Source organism: Triturus cristatus, chromosome 12, assembly GCF_964204655.1.
Source record: "Triturus cristatus chromosome 12, aTriCri1.1, whole genome shotgun sequence".
In the NCBI taxonomy this organism is placed as follows: Eukaryota; Metazoa; Chordata; class Amphibia; order Caudata; family Salamandridae; genus Triturus; species Triturus cristatus.
In genome coordinates this window covers 283,750,033-283,770,859 of record NC_140595.1, presented here as the reverse complement: position 1 = coordinate 283,770,859, position 20,827 = coordinate 283,750,033, and the positions used below count along the sequence as shown (strand labels likewise).

Below are 20,827 nucleotides of genomic sequence, written 5' to 3'. Positions count from 1 at the left end.
CACAAAATTAGGTGTGGTCTGCCTCGTCACGCTCCCCGAGATGGAGAGGAAGGGACAGAGTGGCTGGCTGAATTGCCCAGCATCGGAAATGGGCAATCTCTGCATGGCTTCACAGTAAGCCATCACAAAGATTGGTCATACTCCTTTTGGTTAGAGCCTTCCACCCGCGGTGCCACTCACGTGCAGAAAGCTGCTCGAAAAGCCTATACTAGGCTTGGTAGCCCTTCTCTTAGCAAATCCAAATACTGCTTGCTTGCTGTAGCAGCACAGCATGCTAGCAGCGCCAGGATTGACTTGAGCAGGGGACCTCGCCGCTCATTAGGAGATCAGGGTTTGCGGCTTTGATCAACCCCTGCTCTCCTAATGTGCAGCCACTGCCAGAGAAATTCTCCATCCAACCCGACATGCGCACTTGTGCTGTGCGCTTGCTGTCACCCACACCACCACTATGTATGTGATTGTCACTGAAGCCTCACCCCCTTCAGAACCGCCGATGCCGCGGCTGAAGGCTTGCTGCCACGGACGCGGCCAAGAATGTAAATATATATTATTGATGTGAACGACGCGAGTAGTGTTTTTTTTGCTGACAGCGGTTATGTGATATAATAGGGGGGCCTGAATATTACTGGGGCAACGACCCAGCGCCCTAAGGCAAAAACCGCCACTGATGTCAGGGCACCACCTTTGCAACAAAGGCCACCATGAATTGCGAGGAGAGCTATACTGGGCTCTGTGAGAGAAGGTAGAACTCTCCATACCATTACTGGCCTCCCGCCTCAATGTGCAGGCTTAACAACAGCTCCTGAGAACAGTTAGAAAAGAGTCTCCTTTAGCACTGAAGCAGTAAGGTTGGGACACTACAAAGATGCACCACAGGCAGCCACCCTAGTTGGTTGACATTCGGCAGAGGTCAGTGGACTGCTAAGCACCCACATCGGAAAGACCAGAACACACAAGGTGGCAAAGTGGTGTACAGAGTAGGAAACCAGGGGGCACAATGTATACATTTATTTAGGGGCCATTAGTGCTCAACATAACGTTATGGGCATTATGGGCAATGGAACATTGTAGAGTGGGTCAGTTGGTGCCTCCCTAAATTGCAACACTGTGTTGCTGTTACTTAGGCACACAGCTCTTTCTCCTGCTTTTTGACTTAACACAGTCTCTCTTGCAAATACTTTGCTGTAAGCTGACCCACCTTCTATCTCATTGGATTACTTAAACTTGGACCGGGCCTATCCGTCCTACCTGTGAATTTCAGCAAGATGACTTATACCTGCTTACATGTTCAGGCCTGCATGATGCCACAGAACTGGCATGTGCATTCCTCCTTTTGAGACCTTTTTTAGGTTTAACCTTCAAGCGACCTGTAAGAAAGTGAATTATTAATTGAGGTGGATCGTAGTCCAGAACACGTAATAAAGTCATCAACTTGTTAAGTCGAACACAAGAGCTAAATAGTGTAAATCTGAGCTCAACACCTGGTAGCAATCATGCAAGCAGACAGGCTTACCTTAGAGAAATTGCATAACGCATTTAGAATTACCAAAACAGTTAAAATGTCAAAAACAGAACACAATAAAAGTCCCACTCCAATGCATAAAAATAGAAAAACATTTAATAAACAAAATGACTTCAAAACAACAAAATATCCAAACATTGTGGGGCATGGCCTGACCAGCTAGCATGGCGGATGCTTGCTAAGTGCTCTGGCCGACCATGCCTGAACATCCGACATTATCCATCTAGTGCCCCTGTGGGAACGGACCAGGCGATATCTGGACTGGTGGGGGTTCTCTTAGAGGGAGCTCTGGTGGTAGATGGGCGCGGGGAGCACCGGGCTTCCTGTTCCTGTGAGTACCTGGGCCGGCCCTCCGGATGTCGGAATCCCATTGCCATGCCCTGCCCGTGTCCAGGGGTGGCCAAGTGCCTGAGCCTTGTGGCAGGCCTGAATCCTGCGGACAGGTGGAGACTTTGGTGGGACGATCGGTTGGGAACGTGTGAGAGAAGCAGCACATCTGACCTGTCGTGGTGTGGGTGGCTTCTGGGCTGTCGGCCTAGAGCCGCGAGGCTGCTGCAAGGCCAGTCGGCTGCACGGATGCCCAGGATAAACCCAGACGGACATCCGCCTGAGGTGGGGACTGTAGCCCCTTGTCAGCCGCATCACCTGCCATGAAGTGGTGCTCCCTGATGAGCCCCTGGGCAGGCTCGGCACCGTCGGTGCTTGGGAAGAGCTGGGGCCGCCTCTGTCTTGCTACTAGCTGGGAGGCGTCCCGGACTACTGCGAATCAACGCCATGAGACCAGCCGAGGTAGGCCCGCAGTGCGGGACTGCAATGATGTGCCATCTGGGACACGGGGGGCCCCTGTGCTGATCCCTTGGGGCCCCCGCTTTCTGCTCAATACTGATTCACCCACGGTCCCTGCGGCATTGGGGCCGGGGCCTGTTACACAGGACCATACAGTGGCAACACCTCAGAGAGTGGCTACTTCTGATTACCACGCACCCCGCAGAGGGAGGAGCGGTGAGGCAGAGTGGTTGATGCTTGGGTGGGGAGCAGGGGGCTGTTGGTCCAGCTGGTGAGATACCCTTGAGGGGTCTGCTTTGGGGTTGGCCCCTGGGTGGCAGAAGTGGCCGAGTTAGGCCCGGTGCAGCTTGCTGCCCACAGTGTCGGCTGAATCTGTGAGGAAGCAAGGAAGATGGCGTGTTGAAGTGAGGGAGGTGACCCTTAAGGAGTCCATTTGAGGACGAAATGAATACAATTTAAAAGAATCCACACCCAGGAAGTCTTCTGCCTAAATGTAACAAATCGACAAATTGGCTCACTCAGACAACTCTCGTTGGTTAATCGCCTACGCGCCACTATTAGATTGAAAGCCTCCCCTCGGTGGTCTATGTGTCCCTCGAATTAGGACAGGATATTGACCTGTGGACACAATACACCATCTGAACAACCTCAGGCAGGGCTTTAAGTGGGATGAAAAAACTGGAGGGTCTTTCAAAGGGGCGTGGCCAGTGGAATTAAGGGCGTGGCTTAAAAACACCTAAGCGTCAAATCTGCGCTTAACATAGTGTGCCGCCCGAATTGTATCTTGCTGTTTCTGTCATTGCATCCAGACATATGATACAACAAGTAACAACATACCTACAACAAGTCAGAACTATTGGCTTTGTCAATGGTTGTTAGTTGCATAAGCTAAATAAGCAGCAGCTATGGCTTGCATATAATATTGAAAAAGCTTCCACTTAGAGCCCTGGTGACACAGCGACAATGTTGCTGCTCCTGAGTTTCAAAAAGAGAACGGAAATCCAGAGAGAAAATGGCTCTCTTTAAAGGATTTCCCTTCCCTTATAATGCTCACCTGGCCTGACATCATGCCGTAACTTCTCAGTGAGAAGTGAGTAGTGTGAGCAGCGCACATGATGTGCCTACTGTCACTGTGGTCCGGGAAAAAACTAACCGCCTGTGCCAGGGCACAAAACTGAGCCCGATAGAGACCCGCTTCGAGGCCCTCTTTAAAAAACTGCCGGTGCTCAGCACCTGTGAGACCCGGCCCACTTAAAGCCCTGACCTCAGGGTCCTTACTAAACCCTCTGCAAACCGGTATCGCTGGCTGTCCTATGATTCTCCCAGACCCTCACGATAAAGCGGGTAGTCCAAAGATCCCCTACCACTCACCTGTAAAAATTAAAAAAAGAGTGGTCCTGATGAAGGTGGACATAAGTTGTAATTTCCACTGAAACGTATGTCGACCAGGCTGACTGATATCTCAGTTGACAACACAACCACAGATGGTCATGATATGTCATCTTTGTGATATCATTAGTGTCTACTGTTGTAGGCTGGGGAATGCATGTATGTGAGTTATGTGTGGTAGTGAGCATCAGTGTGGATATGAGTGTGGTTTTATCATGGGGAAATGAAAGGAAACAAAGAAAGAAGAAGCAAATAACGTACATTGGATTTGTATAATTGGACTTTTTGCACTTTAAAAATGTTTGGAGATTTCATGTTTTTAACATTTGTATAACTAAATGATATATTTGATATAATTTTTCTAATGGTCAGAAAAAAATGAATCAATAAAAAGGATAAAATGAACTTATTAATGATTTGATGTTTATGTATGGCAATAGGTGGCCATAGAGCTTATTTAAGCCTACAGAAAAAGGATTTAGGTTGGGTGTGAGTTTTGTTGTAATATAGCACCGGCTGGTGAGATACTCTTAAGGGGTCTGCTTTGCGGTTGGTCCCTGGGAGTCAGAAGAGGCCTAGCTCAGCCCGGTGTGGCTTGCTGGCCAGTGCTGGCTGAATCCCTGAGGCCCGGCCCATGGTGTCTCATACTTTAGTGAAGAGGTCCCACATATGGAGAGACATTGGGTGAGAGCCATGCCCTGCCTGTAGGGACTCCTCAAAATCAACATACAAAGGACAAAACTTCATTTCCCTCCACGAAACAGAGCACCCTAGACCAATACACACCGCTATCCCTGGGGTGGCTGGCAGAGCGGATGTCGGGGGCATCATCCAAGACAACGCTGCCCGCTTGCCGCAATCACGCGACATGCGGAATGCCAAATTAAGCGTGGTCGGCACAGAGGTCTCATTTCTCAAGACAAGATTTTTGGAAGGTTGCTGACCACATCACAGAGGATGAGACCAGGGTGTCAGCCGTGGAGACACAGTAACGTCGCTCCAACAAAAAATCAGCAAGCTCACGGTGGTGACTCAGGAACTCGCCGCACCGGTAGAAGATGCAGAAGGCCGCGCTCTGCAAAATAACCTGTGCTTTGTAGGATTCCCGGAGGGTTGCGAGGGCGCCTCAATGGAGGGGTTCTTGACATGGTGGTTGCATTCCCTCATGCCGGAAGATTCACTCTCTCCTTGCTTTGTTGTGGAGCGGGCCCATAGAGCCCTCACGAAGAAGCGCCCCTGCAAGAAAGGTCCGAATTCTAACATGGCTGACATCCACGGCCAAACCCTGGAAGCAGAGCGCTACAGCCTTTCCGGGAAAGGGAGCGGACGAGAAACCACGTCCCTTTAAAGATCAAAGGATGCGCGAGAAGGAGGAATGGCATTTGATGCATGAAGCACGCAAGGACGGCTTCGTGGAGAACACCAAGAGGAACAGAGACGCAAGACGTTGGAAGTCCGGGAAGGCGGCAACGGTGTCTGCAGGTGAAGGAACTGGGGAATTCCCTATTGAGGTTTCCCCCGGTATTGAGGATCCAGCTGCGGGAGTGCAGGAGGGTGCCGGAGAGACAAAAGCAGAGGACTCCGGAGAGAAGCTGCTCTGCTGTACTGGCTACGGTCATAGTGACCCAAGAAGCGAGATACATGCCTCAGCTTCCAACACCATGACCCAGGAGACGGGTCATGGTCAGAGGCAAGTATCGCATAATACACAGTGCTTTTGGTGGGGCGGTATAAAATAATGGGCACATTGGGATAAAGACGCATGTGGGAGGTGCATGTGTATGCTGGGCTGGCGTTATCACAGAACCTCCCCACTACAAACTCCTGATGCAAATACACACCCCTACCCTGGTGAAGGTGGCACTTAGGTGAACATCCCATAAAGGAATGGCCAATTCAAATTCCCTGTTTTGGGTTTCTTTTTTCCTTGTTCTATCTTCCTTTGGATGCCCTGAGAGATGTGACATTTTTTCTGAAGAAAGAAGACTTAGTTCTGTCACCTGCAGCCATCAGAGACTAAACTGAACTTAGTTCCTGCTTTATTTTTTCCTATACCCAATAAACCTATGCTTATCCCGACACCAAAACAGTGTGTGTAACGGTTCTATAATGCATTACCCCCCCCCCCCCCCGCCCCCTCGGAGCAAGGCCTTGCCCTGTCATCGCTAAACTGCTGAACTATATGGACAGAGATGCCATCCTCCAATTCGCTCAGGCCACAAAGATAAACTCACCCAAGACTCCCAGAATATCATAATTTTTCCTTATTATACCAGGCTGGTCCATCAACAGCGCCAATCTTTTGTGGTGGCCAAGCGTAGACTCCGGTAACGTAACATTCAATACATGTTGCTATACCCGGCACGGATGAGGGTTATCTACAAGTCACAAGCCCTGTTCTTTGATACCCCTGAGGCGATCTTCATGGGGACCAATGAGATTGTGCACCTCGGGCCGCATATGCCACCTCTGTTGGAGTCCCATTCCTCCCAAGGCAATAGGCGGATTCACCCAACTAAATCCATGTTGAAACGGCGACATAGATCATGATCCAATTAGCATTCCCAGACACAGGGTGAGGATTCATAATTCAAATGTCTGGGCTACCCCAGAGACAGCCACATCAACCCAGACTTGTTACTCTTAGATGGATTCCGCTTGGTCCGTCTTCAGGGGGCCACCAGGCTTGGTCAGCCTCAGCGAGTTCCATCTGCATACCCTAACGACTATGGTTGGGGGTATTGGGAGGTTGAGTAACCACTGGCACGGGGCCCTCCCGGAATACCGGCGGGGGTCGGGGGCACTCGCACCGCGACAGATACTTTATGTTTGCTGAGGTATTGAGGTGGGGGAGGGAGACGGGAATGTTCGATTTAGATACTAAGGGGCAGATTTATAAGCCCCTTGCGCCACTTTTGCGTCACTTTTAACATGGGAAAAGTGACGCAAAAGTGGCGCAAGGGGCTCATAAATCTGCCCCTAAATGTTTAACACTGTTATGGCACGGACACAGAGACAACACTGTTCTCGCACACCCGGCTCACATATGGTGCCCTCCCTAAATGTAGATGACTACAAATACATTTGATGATCAGATTGGAGGGAATCGCATCATGACATGGAATGTATGGGGGCTCCTTGACAAAATCAAGTGTGAAACAAGCCAAAAGGCTGGAGATGGATATACTTTTAATGCAAGAAACCCACATGATGGAAAGCAGGGCACCATCCTTAGCATGTTACTGGTTTGACCAGGTCTTTCATTCAGGGTTTATCTGTGGCTCACAGGGCACAGAAATTCTGATTCATCAGAGAGTCCCCTACAAATCCACCAAGGTCTGGACGGACTTAGGGAGGCAGTACACCCTTGTGGCGGGTACATTAATGGAGAGTTACTGACATTGGGTAGCTTTTATGCCCCCTCTCCCCTAAGGCAGGCCATTGCAGATAGGGTGGTACGCCTTTGGGGGAGCTACCGGATGGTTTATCAGTCATCGGGGGTGACTGGAACGACATCATGGCACCAGCTGACAGGTGAAGCGCGCAGGGACTTAGCCACAACACAGGAGAGACCAAGCTACACTTCCTGGTGTCCTCCCTGGGTTGATCGGACGTGTGGAGAGCCTACCACCCAGCAGAACCCGGATATACCTTCTGTTCAGTAGTCCACGGGTCACTCTCTAGGTTGGATTATCTATACCTCCCCCGCTGCCAAGTTCACATGGCCACAGCGGTCTCCATCCGGTCAGATCACTCCCCAGTGACACTGAGACTATACATAGGGCCCCGGAGATCCCCATTCCGGTGGCGAATGTCACCCTCGCAACTGAGGGATCCATCTTATAAAACTACCCTCCATCAGGTTATCATGGACTACTTGGCATCTAACGTTGACACCGCTCCCTCGGGTGGATACTGTGGGAAGACCTGAAGCTCACCCTATGGGGTTAGATGTCAGTTACTGCGCTGGTGAGAAACATCACCGCTTAGCACAAGTTGTAGAACTGGAGACCCGTCACCGAGCCCTCGAGGCCTAAGTGAGAGCAAGCGGCAGAGACCGAGCCAGACACTGCCTCCTTCTTACCCAACTGCAACTGCACCAACTACTTACACATGCAGGCATGGCAAGCGACCCAGTGTAGAATATATCAATGGGGAGATTAATCGAGCAAGATTCTGCACCACCTGTGTCAAATAGCGCAGTCGCCTACCCCAGTGCCAGTACTGCGAATAGTGGAGGGTGACCTGTGTACTAACCCCCGCGCCATAACTCAGGTGTTCGAAACGTATTACTTTAATTCAATTCATCAACTTTATTGTATGATTATTTAAAATCTTTTACAAAAACGGCAGAAAGTGCAAGTTTAGAAAAGGTAATAAAATACATAAAATCTAAGTAAGACAACATGTTTAAAATGCAAAGATGCTATAAAATAACTAAACACACATGACTTAGTACCAAAGAGAGAAAGGGAAGAAAAAAAGCAGTCCATTTAGAGACAATGCATGCAGAATTTTACATGCGGGGGATGTACAAAAACTGCTGGGGGCATCCTGTTCCTGTTAAATCAATGAGGAGATTGTTCCGCGTTGGAGGTGAAGAAATATATTAATAAACACCTGCTCAACGGAGAAAAAGAAGAATCAGGGAGTAGAAAGGGAGACAAGGAGAGAGCAAGAGAGAGGGAGAGATGAAGGTGAAGGAGGCAGAGAGGTATATCCCCGGTATCTAGGATTCAATCCCGAAAGGGAGGGCTCAAATTTGCCTCTTAATTGCCCTCACACACCCCGAAGGATGTCATGCTTCATCATCAGGCTTTTTTGCTCCTCGTCGGGCCGGCGCTATAATGCCCGACGGTCCGCCGAAGGGTCTCCTTCGCGGAGATCTTTTAAAGAGAAAAGCCGATAGGTGAGTGCGAGTGTGTGGGATAAAAAAAGGGGGGGGGGAAAGTATCCCAAAAATTGATGGTTTAAGTGCGTGCAAGGTTTGTGAGTAAAATTACCTAGGGGTGTCCAAATAAAGTTTTTTAATGTTGTGGGACCCCTGGTAGAATAAAAAGACCCGGAGGTCGGTGAGTCGCTAGTGGGCGCAATGTGCCCTTTTGACTCAAAATGAGGTCGACATGTTTCACGCCTACTTAGCCTAAAAAAGATCAATGGCGTTTCTTCAGGACCTAGCTGTGTGGGAAGTTGTGCACGGTGATGATGGGGGTTCCGGGATAAGGTAAGGTATCCCGTGTGAGTAAAGGGGTGTGCTTGGATGCAGACCGCGAGGTTCAATAACCTAATGAGCAGTGTCTGTCTAGGTATTGTACCTTAGAGCGATCCAAGACTTGTGATACCTAGAAAGGATATAAAAGACAAAGGGAGGCATAGGAGGAGGAGACAACAAAATAAAAATATAATGAAAACAGGGTATATAATTAATTATTACGTGTCAGATGGCGCATGGCAAGAACTGTCCATACCCCTGACTGCCATCCATAAAATGGTGTTTCAATCAGACACATGGTGGCTCAGAGAGTGAGTAGAACATGAATTAGTACCACATCGAACAAACAACATATATTACAAACGTAATAGCAAAGATGTGACCAGTAGTGGTCACAAGGTATCCCCGGTCTAGATTGTCGACCATTGTGGTTAGTAAAGTGGTCAGTGATCGTGGCAGGGTGCCACTCACATGGCGGTCATGGTAACTTGAACCGTGCCACGGAGCGTAATGCTATGCGCGCTGTGCCACAGGCGAGCAGTGTCAGATTAAAAAGAGGAAGGTGAAGGTTTGCCTAACAGTGATGTTGGACTAGATTAAAAACCAATCAGAAGTTGCACAAGCCCTAGATATGCAGTGGTATAAAAAATTGTCCATGTTTCCGTACGGGTTCGTGTGTGTTCCCCACTTAACTCAGAGGGGTAAACCATACGTGCGAAACAGACACACTACAATCACAAACAAGGGCACAGTTCTGCTTACCCTCGTGTACATGGGCGAGGGTTTCCTAGGCTTGACCGCTGGCTGCCCGCACCCTATTTGCTGAATAGAGAAATACACAGGGGGAAATATTACCACTAGTGCCCCTAAGTGTAAACATGCCGCTTGTGGTTATCGTGGTTGCTGCTAGCGGGATCCCACAGTGGTGGGAAGGGGTACTCACGGTAACGTCGGATGCCGGCTCGTTCAGCACCTACCCTCTGTCAGCGGCTGCCTGAAAGTGGTGTAGGCTCTGTAAGGTGTCGTTCTAAAGTAGCTCCTATTAGGGCGTTTCCTACTTCCTACTTCGTGTGCGATTCAAGCTAGGTGATAGCCGCCGGGTGCTGCGCATGCGCCGTGGGAAGTGTCTCAGAGGAACGCATGCATGCTGGACGTGGAAGAATAATCTGCGCATGTGCGAGGAAAAACCTGCGGTGCTGGGGACGGCGCAGGAGCGAGTCTGCGCATGGCGTCTGGGTTATTCGAGCGAAGTCGAAAAAGGCAATGTAAAGCTAATGCCCCATGAATATGTTGCCAATAAAGTTGTGTTTTCAGCAAAAAAAGGATGATGGACTAAACCTGGGGCACATAGTTAGTAATTGCCAATAATGGGTAACCCGTACTAGAAGTAAACCACAACAATGACCATAGTCTCAGAGGGGTGCATTGGTATATGTATAGGTGTAAATAGTCTATTTGGGTCACGAGCAGAGGGCGTATGCTGGATCAGAGTTCCTTCCAGGGTATTTCATAATTGAGTCCCTTGGTGTCGGTGTGAAGGCGGAACACCCAGCGTTGTTCCTGTCGCAGGAGGGCTTTGTGTTCCAGAACGGTTAGGATTCCAATATTGTCCATGGTATTTGGTCTCAGTTATGTCCAACCTCCAGGAAGTAGTTAGTCAACTTGGTGGCTGTCCTCCCCCTTCGGATGGTGCTCTTATGTTCACTTATACGTGTCTTGATGGGGCGTGAGGTCATACCAATGTACCTGAGTCCACATGGGCACGTGATGAGGTATATACAGTTCTTGGTGTTGCAGTTGGAATGTCCTCGTTGTTCCCAGATAAAGTTCTCCAAAGTCAATTGTTTACTATGGGTCGTAGTGGAACAGGCATGGCAGTTACCACAAGGGTAGTGGTCTGTCCCAGGGGGTAGACTCCACAGTGTGGTGTTCCGTGAGCTCGTTTCTTTGTGTACTGGTCGTGTGTTGACAAGTGTGTCTCGTAAGTTGGGCGTCCTCTTGAAAGTGAACCGTGGTTGTTCCAGTTCTAATGTGTCGGTGTTGAGGATCTTCCAATTGCGTTTAATGATCTTCTTGATCCTGCTGGACAGCGGTGTAAATGTAGTCACACATGTGATGGATTTGTTGGGTACTCTTGCTCTTGTTTCTAGAAGGGACTCTATGGTTATTTCGGGCTTGTTTCCTTGCCTGAGTGACGGCCCTCTTGGGGTAGTGTCTGTCTAAGAGGTTCTTCTCTAGGTGATTGGCCTCGGTCTCGAAATCTTCGTTGGTGGTACAGTTGCGTCGTATCTGTAGAAACTGTCCATAGGGTAGATTCTCCCGTAAGGCCCTGGGGTGATGACTGTTAAAGTCAAGTAGGCTGTTGCGGTCTGTAGGTTTCCTATGTAGTGTGGTTCTGAGAACGCCGTATTCCAAAATGATCCTGAGGTCCAGGAAAGATATGGTTGATTCACTCACTGTCCCTGTAAATCGGAGATGTGGGTTGAGTTGGTTGATCCATTCCAAAAAGGCATCACAGGTGGTTCTTGTACCTTTCCAGAAGATCAGGATATCGTCTATATATCGCTTCCAAGTGATAAGGTTCTCTTTGTATGGATTTTCGTCTGAGAAGATATGTCTGCTCTCAAAGGATGCCATGTACAGTCCAGCCAGGCTCGGCGCAAAGGTGTTGCCCATGCTGGTACCTTGTATCTGGTGGAAGATAGAGGTCTTGTACATGAAGAAGTTTTGTTTCAAGGCTATGGTGATCAGGTCCACAATGAAGGCCACTGGTGTGTTGGTTTGGATGGGGGGTCTGAGCCCAGAGTCATTTCTATCCTGGATTGGTTTCCCCTGGAAAAACGCTTGGAGTCGTATTTTTCTGAATAGTTGATGTAACTACATTACATCAGCTCAGACCCCCATCCAAATTTACACCCACCACTGCGATGGTTCCCTCCGAGGTCCTCACATTCGAGAAGGCAGTACTCAACGAGACAAACCGGTTGACACAGGGCACTCCCACCAATAACCTTCCTAATAAAGTACGCTTGGTATTGGAATCACTCAGAGGGGACGAAACTATTATCATCAAACCAGCAGATAAAGGGGGCGCTACTGTCCTCCTGGACATTGACGACTACGAGACTGAGTGTGACAAGCAACTCAGTAATACCAGATACTACCGCAAACTCAATACAGGCTCTACTGAGGGACTAGCCAAACGGATCAAGATTTTGGTCAACGAGGCAAATACAGAGGGGGCTGGATTTCCCCCCAGGAGGCGGCTTTCTTAATCAACGATGACCCTAAGACACCGTACTTTTACGTCCTCCCAAAGATACACAAAGGAGTGACTCACCCGCCAGGACGACCCATTGTTTCTGATATTAACTCTCTCCTGGAACCACTAAGTCAGTTTAGCAACCACTTTCTCCGGCCCCTGGTACAGACCATCACCGCTTACCTCAAAGACACATGTGATGTGCTTAACCTAATAGAGGCAATCAATGAGAATAACACTGAACCCATTGACCTAATTCTGACGCTGGATGTAGAAGCTTTATACACTAATATCCCGCAGGACGCCACCATCGAGGTTGTAGACGATCTACTACAAAGAGCAGACCTCCAAACCAACACACCAGTGGCCTTCATTGTGGACCTGATCACCATAGCCTTGAAACAAAACTTCTTCATGTACAAGACCTCTATCTTCCACCAGATACAAGGTACCAGCATGGGCAGCACCTTTGCGCCGAGCCTGGCTGGACAATACATGGCATCCTTTGAGAGCAGACATATCTTCTCAGACGAAAATCCATACAAAGAGAACCTTATCACTTGGAAGCGATATATAGACGATATCCTGATCTTCTGGAAAGGTACAAGAACCACCTGTGATGCCTTTTTGGAATGGATCAACCAACTCAACCCACATCTCCGATTTACAGGGACAGTGAGTAAATCAACCATACCTTTCCTGGACCTCAGGATCATTTTGGAAAATGGCGTACTAAGAACCACACTACTTAGGAAACCTACAGACCGCAACAGCCTCCTTGACTTTAACAGTCATCACCCCAGGACCTTACGGGAGAATCTACCCTATGGACAGTTTCTACGGATACGACGCAACTGTACCACCAACGAAGATTTCGAGACCGAGGCCAACCACCTAGAGAAGAACCTCTTGGACAGACACTACCCCAAGAGGGCCGTCACTCAGGCAAGGAAACAAGCCCTAAATAACCATAGAGAGTCCCTGCTAGAAACAAGAGCAAGAGTACCCAACAAATCCATCACATGTGTGACTACATTTACACAGCTGTCCAACAGGAACAAGAAGATCATTAAACGCAATTGGAAGATCCTCAACATCGACACATTAGAACTGGAACAACCACGGTCCGCTTTCAAGAGGACGCCCAACTTACGAGACACACTTGTCAACACACGACCAGTACACAAAGAAACGAGCTCACGGAACACCACACTGTGGAGTCTACCCCCTGTGACAGGCCACTACCCTTGTGGTAACTGCCATGCCTGTTCCTCTACGACCCATAGTAAACAATTGACTTTTGAGAACTTTATCTGGGAACAACGAGGACATTCCAACTGCAACACCAAGAACTGTATATACCTCATCACGCGCCCATGTGGACTCAGGTACATTGGTATGACCTCACGCCCCATCAAGACACGTATAAGTGAACATAAGAGCACCATCCGAAGGGGGAGGACAGCCACCAAGTTGACTAACCACTTCCTGGAGGTTGGACATAACTGTGACCAAATAACATGGACAATATTGGAATCCAGACCGTTCTGGAACACAAAAGCCCTCCTGTGACAGGAACAACGCTGGGTGTTCCGCCTTCACACCGACACCAAGGGACTCAATGATGAAATACCCTGGATCGAACTCTGATCCAGCATATGCCCTCTGCTCGTGACCCAAATAGACTATTTACACCTATACATATACCAATGCACCCCTCTGAGACTATGGTCATTGTTGTGGTTTACTTCTAGTACGGGTTACCCATTATTGGCAATTACTAACTATGTGCCCCAGATTTAGTCCATCAACCTTTTTTTGCTGAAAACACAACTTTATTGGCAACATATTCATGGGGCATTAGCTTTACATTGCCTTTTTCGACTTCGCTCGAATAACCCAGACGCCATGTGCAGACTCGCTCCTGCGCCGTCCCCAGCACCGCAGGTTTTTCCTCGCACATGCGCAGATGATTCTTCCACGTCCAGCATGCATGCGTTCCTCTGAGACACTTCACACGGCGCATGCGCAGCACCCGGCGGCCATCACCTAGCTTGAATCGCACACGAAGTAGGAAACGCCCTAATAGGAGCTACTTTAGAACGACACCTTACAGAGCCTACACCACTTCCAGGCAGCCGCTGACAGAGGGTAGGTGCTGAACGAGCCGGCACCCGACGTAACCGTGAGTACCCCTTCCCACCACGGTGGGATCCCGCTAGCAGCAACCACGATAACCACAAGCGGCATGTTTACACTTAGGGGCACTAGTGGTAATATTTCCCCCTGTATTTCTCTATTCAGCAAATAGGGTGCGGGCAGCCAGCGGTCAAGCCTAGTAAACCCTCGCCCATGTACACGAGGGTATACAGAACTATGCCCTTGTTTGTGATTGTAGTGTGTCTGTTTCGCACGTATGGTTTACCCCTCTGAGTTAAGTGGGGAACACACACAAACCCGTGCGGAAACATGGACAATTTTTGATACCGCTGCATATCTAGGGCTTGTGCAACTTCTGATTGGTTTTTAATCTAGTCCAACATCACTGTTAGGCGAACCTTCACCTTCCTCTTTTTAATCTGACACTACTCGCCTCTGGCACAGCACGCATAGCATTACGCTCCGTGGCACAGTTCAAGTTACCATGACCGCCATGTGAGTGGCACCCTGCCACGGTCACTGACCACTTTACTAACCACAATGGTCGACAATCTAGACCGGGGATACCTTGTGACCACTACTGGTCACATCTTTGCTATTACGTTTGTAATGTATGTTGTTTGTTCGATGTGGTACTAATTCATGTTCTACTCACTTTCTGAGCCACCATGTGTCTGATTGAAACACCATTTTATGGATGGCAGTCAGGGGTATGGACAGTTCTTGCCATGCGCCATCTGACACGTAATAATTAATTATATACCCTGTTTTCATTATATTTTTATTTTGTTGTCTCCTCCTCCTATCCCTCCCTTGTCTTTTATATCCTTTCTAGGTATCACAAGTCTTGGATCGCTCTAAGGTACAAAACATAGACAGACACTGCTCATTAGGTTATTGAACCTCGCGGTCTGCATCCAAGCACACCCCTTTACTCAAGCGGGTTACCTTACCTTATCCCGGAACCCCCAACATCACCATGCACAACTTCCCACACAGCTAGGTCCTGAAGAAACGCCATTGATCTTTTTTAGGCTAAGTAGGCGTGAAACATGTCGACCTCATTTTGAGTCACAAGGGCACATTGCGTCCACTAGCGACTCACCCACCTCCGGGTCTTTTACCAGGGGTCCCACAACATTAAAAAACTTTATTTCGACACCCTTAGGTAATTTTACTCACAAACCTTGCACGAACGTAAACCATCAATTTTTTGGATACTCCCCCCCCCCCCTTTTTATCCCACACACTCGCACTCACCTATCGGCTTTTCTCTTCAAAAGATCTCCGCGAAAGAGACCCTTCGGGGGACCGTCGGGCATTGCAGCGCCGGCCCGACGAGGAGCAAAAAAGCCAGATGATGAAGCATGACATCCTTCGGGGTGTGTGAGGGCAATTAAGAGGCAAATTTGAGCCCTCCCCTTCGGGATTGAATCCTAGATACCGGGGATATACCTCTCTGCCTCCTTCACCTTCATCTCTCCCTCTCTCTTGCTCTCTCCTTGTCTCCCTTTCTACTCCCTGATTCTTCTTTTTCTCCGTTGAGCAGGTGTTTATTAATATATTTCTTCACCTCCAACGCGGAACAATGTCCTCATTGATTTAACAATTCACATTGGAGCACGGACATTGGACCAAAACTAGCTCCTGGTCCCCCCCCCTCTCTTCTGTTGTTGACATGGCATCCTGTTCCTACCAAAAATTAGTATAGACATATGTATTATTAAATATGCAGTGATAAGTAATTACAAGTGTCAGTGGTACTTGAAGCATAGTTTATTCAACTGTCTCTTCTCGACTGTGTGTTCGAATCCCTCCTGAGGCGGAAGCCGGGAGGTTGCTGTGCTATTTTGTAAAAATGTTATGTTCCTTGTATATTAAAACTGCTTTGCCTACTTAGCTCGACCAGCCTGATCTACGAAGCGTTATTTTAAAAATTGTTGTAGCGATCAGCTTGATACAAATATATTTGTATTTTAATGCTGTGTGTAACGATCGGCTTGACTCACTAAGCCTTTTAAATTTGCACTTCACACTTTGTTATCCCCCGCTCTGCTTGGACCTCTCAGCGCGGTCTCAGCACCTCCCCACCCTCGTATTCTCACACTTACCGGGTCCGTCCCAGCCGACTCAGGCGCTGAGGACATTTCTCCATCCCCGGGCGAGATCTAAACCGCGGCGGCCATCTTAGGTTGGGGAAAGCATCAGACGCTTCCCAGTGGACAGCATAAAAGAGGAAGGGCATGCCTCCGCGCAGCGGACGCGAGCAGCGGTCGCGCCGGGTCCGCGCCGGAGTCGTGCCAGAGTCCTGCCCGTCTGCGCCTGTCAGCGCCAGGGAGGCACCAGGGGCCAGGCATACCACTCCCCAAAAATAGATCCAGGTATTTCCAGGGAATTCATACTTTCTCTCAATATTCACTCTATACATTGTTACAATGTTCTGAACCCTGACACATGGGTTGGCCCAGTCGGCCGTCAGCACTGTAAAGCTACATTTGCCCCAGAGCCAGCACCCAATGAAAAACCGCGGCCTATTGTCCTGCAAGGGGGGCTCATTAACGCTAGGTCTCTGTGCAAGAATGCTCTACACATCCATGACCTGATCATGGAGGGGGATTTAGATTGGCTCCTTATCACAGAAACCTGGCTAAAGGCCTGGTGCAATCCGGATATAGCAGTGGCCCTCCCGCAAGGCTTCTTAATTCAACATCTGGATAGGCAGAAGAAACGGGGAGGAGGGCTGGCCATCATCTATCGTGACACCATGAAATGTACCACGTATGAGCTACCAGATATCAAGGATGCAGAGGCCATGGCCTTCTGTTTAAATATCCATGATTCTTTTACGTTCTCCGGTGCCCTGGTGTACCATCCCCCGGGCCAACCCAAAGGTTTCCTGGAAAGTATTGGTGATGTTCTGAGCGAGCTCACGCTCAGATTTGCTCACTTTACGCTGCTTGGAGATCTCAATCTCCATCTAGACTCCCCGGAAGGACCAGGGATAGCCTGTTTCATGGACATAATCAGCGTCCTCGGCCTTAAACTGATGACGCAGGAACCTACTCATACCGCAGGCCACATACTAGACTGTATTTGCTCCAACTCAGACGCTCTGACGATCAAACACCCTAGCATCCAAACCTGGTCAGATCATAAATTTGTCCCATTTGACCTGTCACTGGGAAACAATGCTCCAAGGAAAACCACTAGGAAAATAACCAGGAGTTCCAAACCTGACTGGAAAATATCACTTACCCAGCCAGATCTCTTAGGGAAAGCAATAGAGAGCAAACACACACTAACTGGCCACACCTCGACAGACAACCAGCTGTTCTGTGAATGGATCATGTCACTTAGCAAGCCCTCAGATCCAACAAGCTCAAAAAACAATTCATGCGGTATGAAAAATAAAAAGAGTGCCCCATGGTTCAAACAAGCGTTAAAAGTGGAATTAGGCGAAGTTAGAACGGTCGAACGAAGGTGGCGTAGAAACTATGAGGCCAACGATTGTAACATCTATAAAGCAGCCCGGAGGCAGTACCATGCTTCAATTAAGCTGGCAAAAAAGCCTATTACCTAGAGGTGATTTCCTCTTCTGATAATGAACAGAAAGAAATCTTTAAGATCGTAAATAGTTTCACCAACCCCAGAGCCCTCTCACAGGAAATCCCACCATCCTTGCCCCTCTGTAACTCCATTGCCAACTACTTTGAAAAGAAAATCCTAGACATCGTCAAGGACTTTCCAAAACCGACACTGACGGCCTCAGAAACTGAAAGGAGGGAGTCAATCAAGGAAAACACCAATATGGCCTGCTTTAACGCATTTGACCCCATCTCCTTAGAGGAGTCTCATCAGGCCATTCTATTGAGTAAATCCGGATCTCCTTTCGACCCCTGCCCCCCTTCGTTCCTACAAGCCTTGGTTAACGAGGTGAACCCCATCATCAACAGCATTATCAATTCCTCACTCTCCTCGGCTGAAATCCCTAGCGAATGGAAACTAGCAGCCGTCAAGCCCCTCCAAAAGAAACCCCTGTCTGATCCGACTATCCTCTCCAACCTACGTCCCATTTCGCTGCTCCCTCTGTTGTTTAAACTGACTGAAGTATTTGTCAACAAACAACTCACAAAATTTATGGAAGAAAATAACATCCTGCATGCCAACCAATCTGGCTTCAGGGCCAAACACTCAACCGAATCCGCCCTTCTATTCACGGCAGAGACCCTGCGAACGGCCATGGACCAAGGGAAGAAGGCCGTCCTGATCTTACTTGATCTGTCGGCGGCCTTCGACACGGTCTCGCACACTATCCTGAGTGACCATCTATTTAACTCAGGGATAAGAGAGGTAGTGCTGACATGGTTCAAAAATGTTCTTGGCCAAAGACGTCAAGTCACTGTACTAGGGCAATTCAGCTCTGAGGAAAAATATATCAGCGCAGGGGTCCCTCAGGGCTCTAGTCTGAGCCCTGTACTTTTCAATCTATACATGGTCCCCCTGATTGAGCTTATTTCCTCCTATCAGATCAGCACAATATCATACGCTGATGATACACAGCTCATCCTGGTGCTGGACAGAGAGCTGCCTGGAGCTGTTGAAAACCTCAAAAACTGCCTCACTGCTACTTTCGAGTGGATGAAGTGCAACCACCTCAAATGTAATTCGGGGAAAACCGAAATCTTGCCTTTCGGTCCTCAAAATCTGTCCTCGCCCAAACAGTGGTGGCCTGAAGATGCCGAAGCTCCCCCAAACACCATCTCCTCTGCCCGTAACTTAGGCATTAAGTTCGATGACGCTCTGTCATTTAAGCAACAAGCAGTGGCCGTGGCCGGCACCTGTTTTCACATCATCAGAACCCTCAGAAAGCTTTTTGACCTTCTCCCCCTCCCAGCAAGAAAAACGGTAGCGGTTGCACTCATAACATCTAGACTGGACTACTGCAATAGCCTGTATGCAGGAGCAAATAAAGTCGTGCTCCACAGACTACAGATGGTCCAGCACGCAACCGCCCGCCTGGTCCTTGGCTGGCCTAGGGAGTCATCTGCTTCGGCTGCACCCAATGCCCTTCATTGGTTACCAATACATAAGCGTATCTTATTCAAAATCCTGGTTATCACCTTTAGAGCCTTTCACTTACAGGGGCCCAGGTATCTGTCGAATGGCTTCAGACGCTATCTGCCTGCGCGTAGCCTAAGGTCCTCCAATCAAAACCTACTAGTGACCCCTAAATTCAGGCTCACCAATAAGGGTGGGAAATCCCTGGTTGTCATTGGTTCCAGGGCGTGGAACAAACTGCCACCATAGCTTCGGCAAATCTCAACAGAAAGGCTCTTCAAGAAAGCCCTGAAGACCTGGGTTTTATCCCTTACAGACACCGCCTGTAAAGCCCTAGTATAAAGTGTACAGGACCCTTCGAACGACATCAGTTAGCCAACATGTTCCACCTAGGTTGGCACCAAGCGCCAAGATGCTCCTTGGAGTGATAGCTGCGCTATACAAATGTATTTTCCATTCCATTCCATTCTCTGGCTGATCGTATGAGTATTCCAGCAGCCGCATAAAATTTCCCAATTAGTGCCAACACCATCGGGACTGTGGTGGTGTAGATATGCCTTAAGGCCTCCTTACATGATCTAACGCCGTGATGTATAAGCATGGTTCTTAAATACAAGCGAAACGTATATTACTTGAACTTAGAACGTAAAATGAGAAGTCCTATCTCATGACCAAATTAGTAATGGTACATACCGCCAAAATCGGTCTCTGATAACGCACGGGAATAACTCGACACGCCAATCACGGTAGAAGAGCACACTAACGCCTTATCAGGCCTGTGCCCTGGCCGGGTCCTGGGACCCAAGGGGTTCTCAAATGAATTCCTAAGACTACACATGCCCCAACTGGACCCACATTTTCTTAGAGCACTCCAGGAAGCCCTCGAACAACAGATCCTCCCACCAGTCTGGTGACATGCAGAAATTGAGCTTTTCCACAAGCCGCCCCCCCCCCCCCCCAAATACCCCCCTCCCGACCAGGATCCTTCCTCATATCCCCATATCTCATTACTGAACTTTGAAGCTAAACTCTTCGGTAAGGTCCTTGCAGATTGCCTCCTCCCATACATCTCAGATCTTGTCCACCCATGATCAGGCTGGGTTAATGCCACAACGATCCACGTCACAACATCAGGAGGGTTCACAACGCCCTCGCAAAGGTGCCAGAACTCGGTCAGTATTTGATTCACTCAACTGGGATTACCTATTCCTCCTTCTGCAGGGTCTTAACTTTGGCCCAAAGTTCCTGTCATATATCTGCCTCCTCTATACAGACCTCTTCGCCTCGGTGCACGTGGCCAGGGTGCTATTAGACCAGTTCCCAATCCATCGGGGTACTAGGCAGGGGTGCCCGTTATCCCCGCTACTATTTGCATTAGTGGTTGAGCCATTAGCCGCATGCGTAGATTCGGATGGTCCACCGAGAAATCGGACAGGAT

General features: G+C 48.8%; 1 long non-coding RNA gene across 1 annotated transcript in view; it reads right to left on the bottom strand.

Moving 5' to 3' along the window:
* LOC146775878 (uncharacterized) overlaps positions 1-20,827 on the bottom strand; it is a 108,848-nt gene that overhangs the window by 38,295 nt on the left and 49,726 nt on the right. The window contains exon 2 of the long non-coding RNA XR_014972310.1: positions 1,249-1,367. This is a non-coding gene — a long non-coding RNA (uncharacterized LOC146775878). The remainder of the gene's footprint in view (positions 1-1,248; positions 1,368-20,827) is intronic.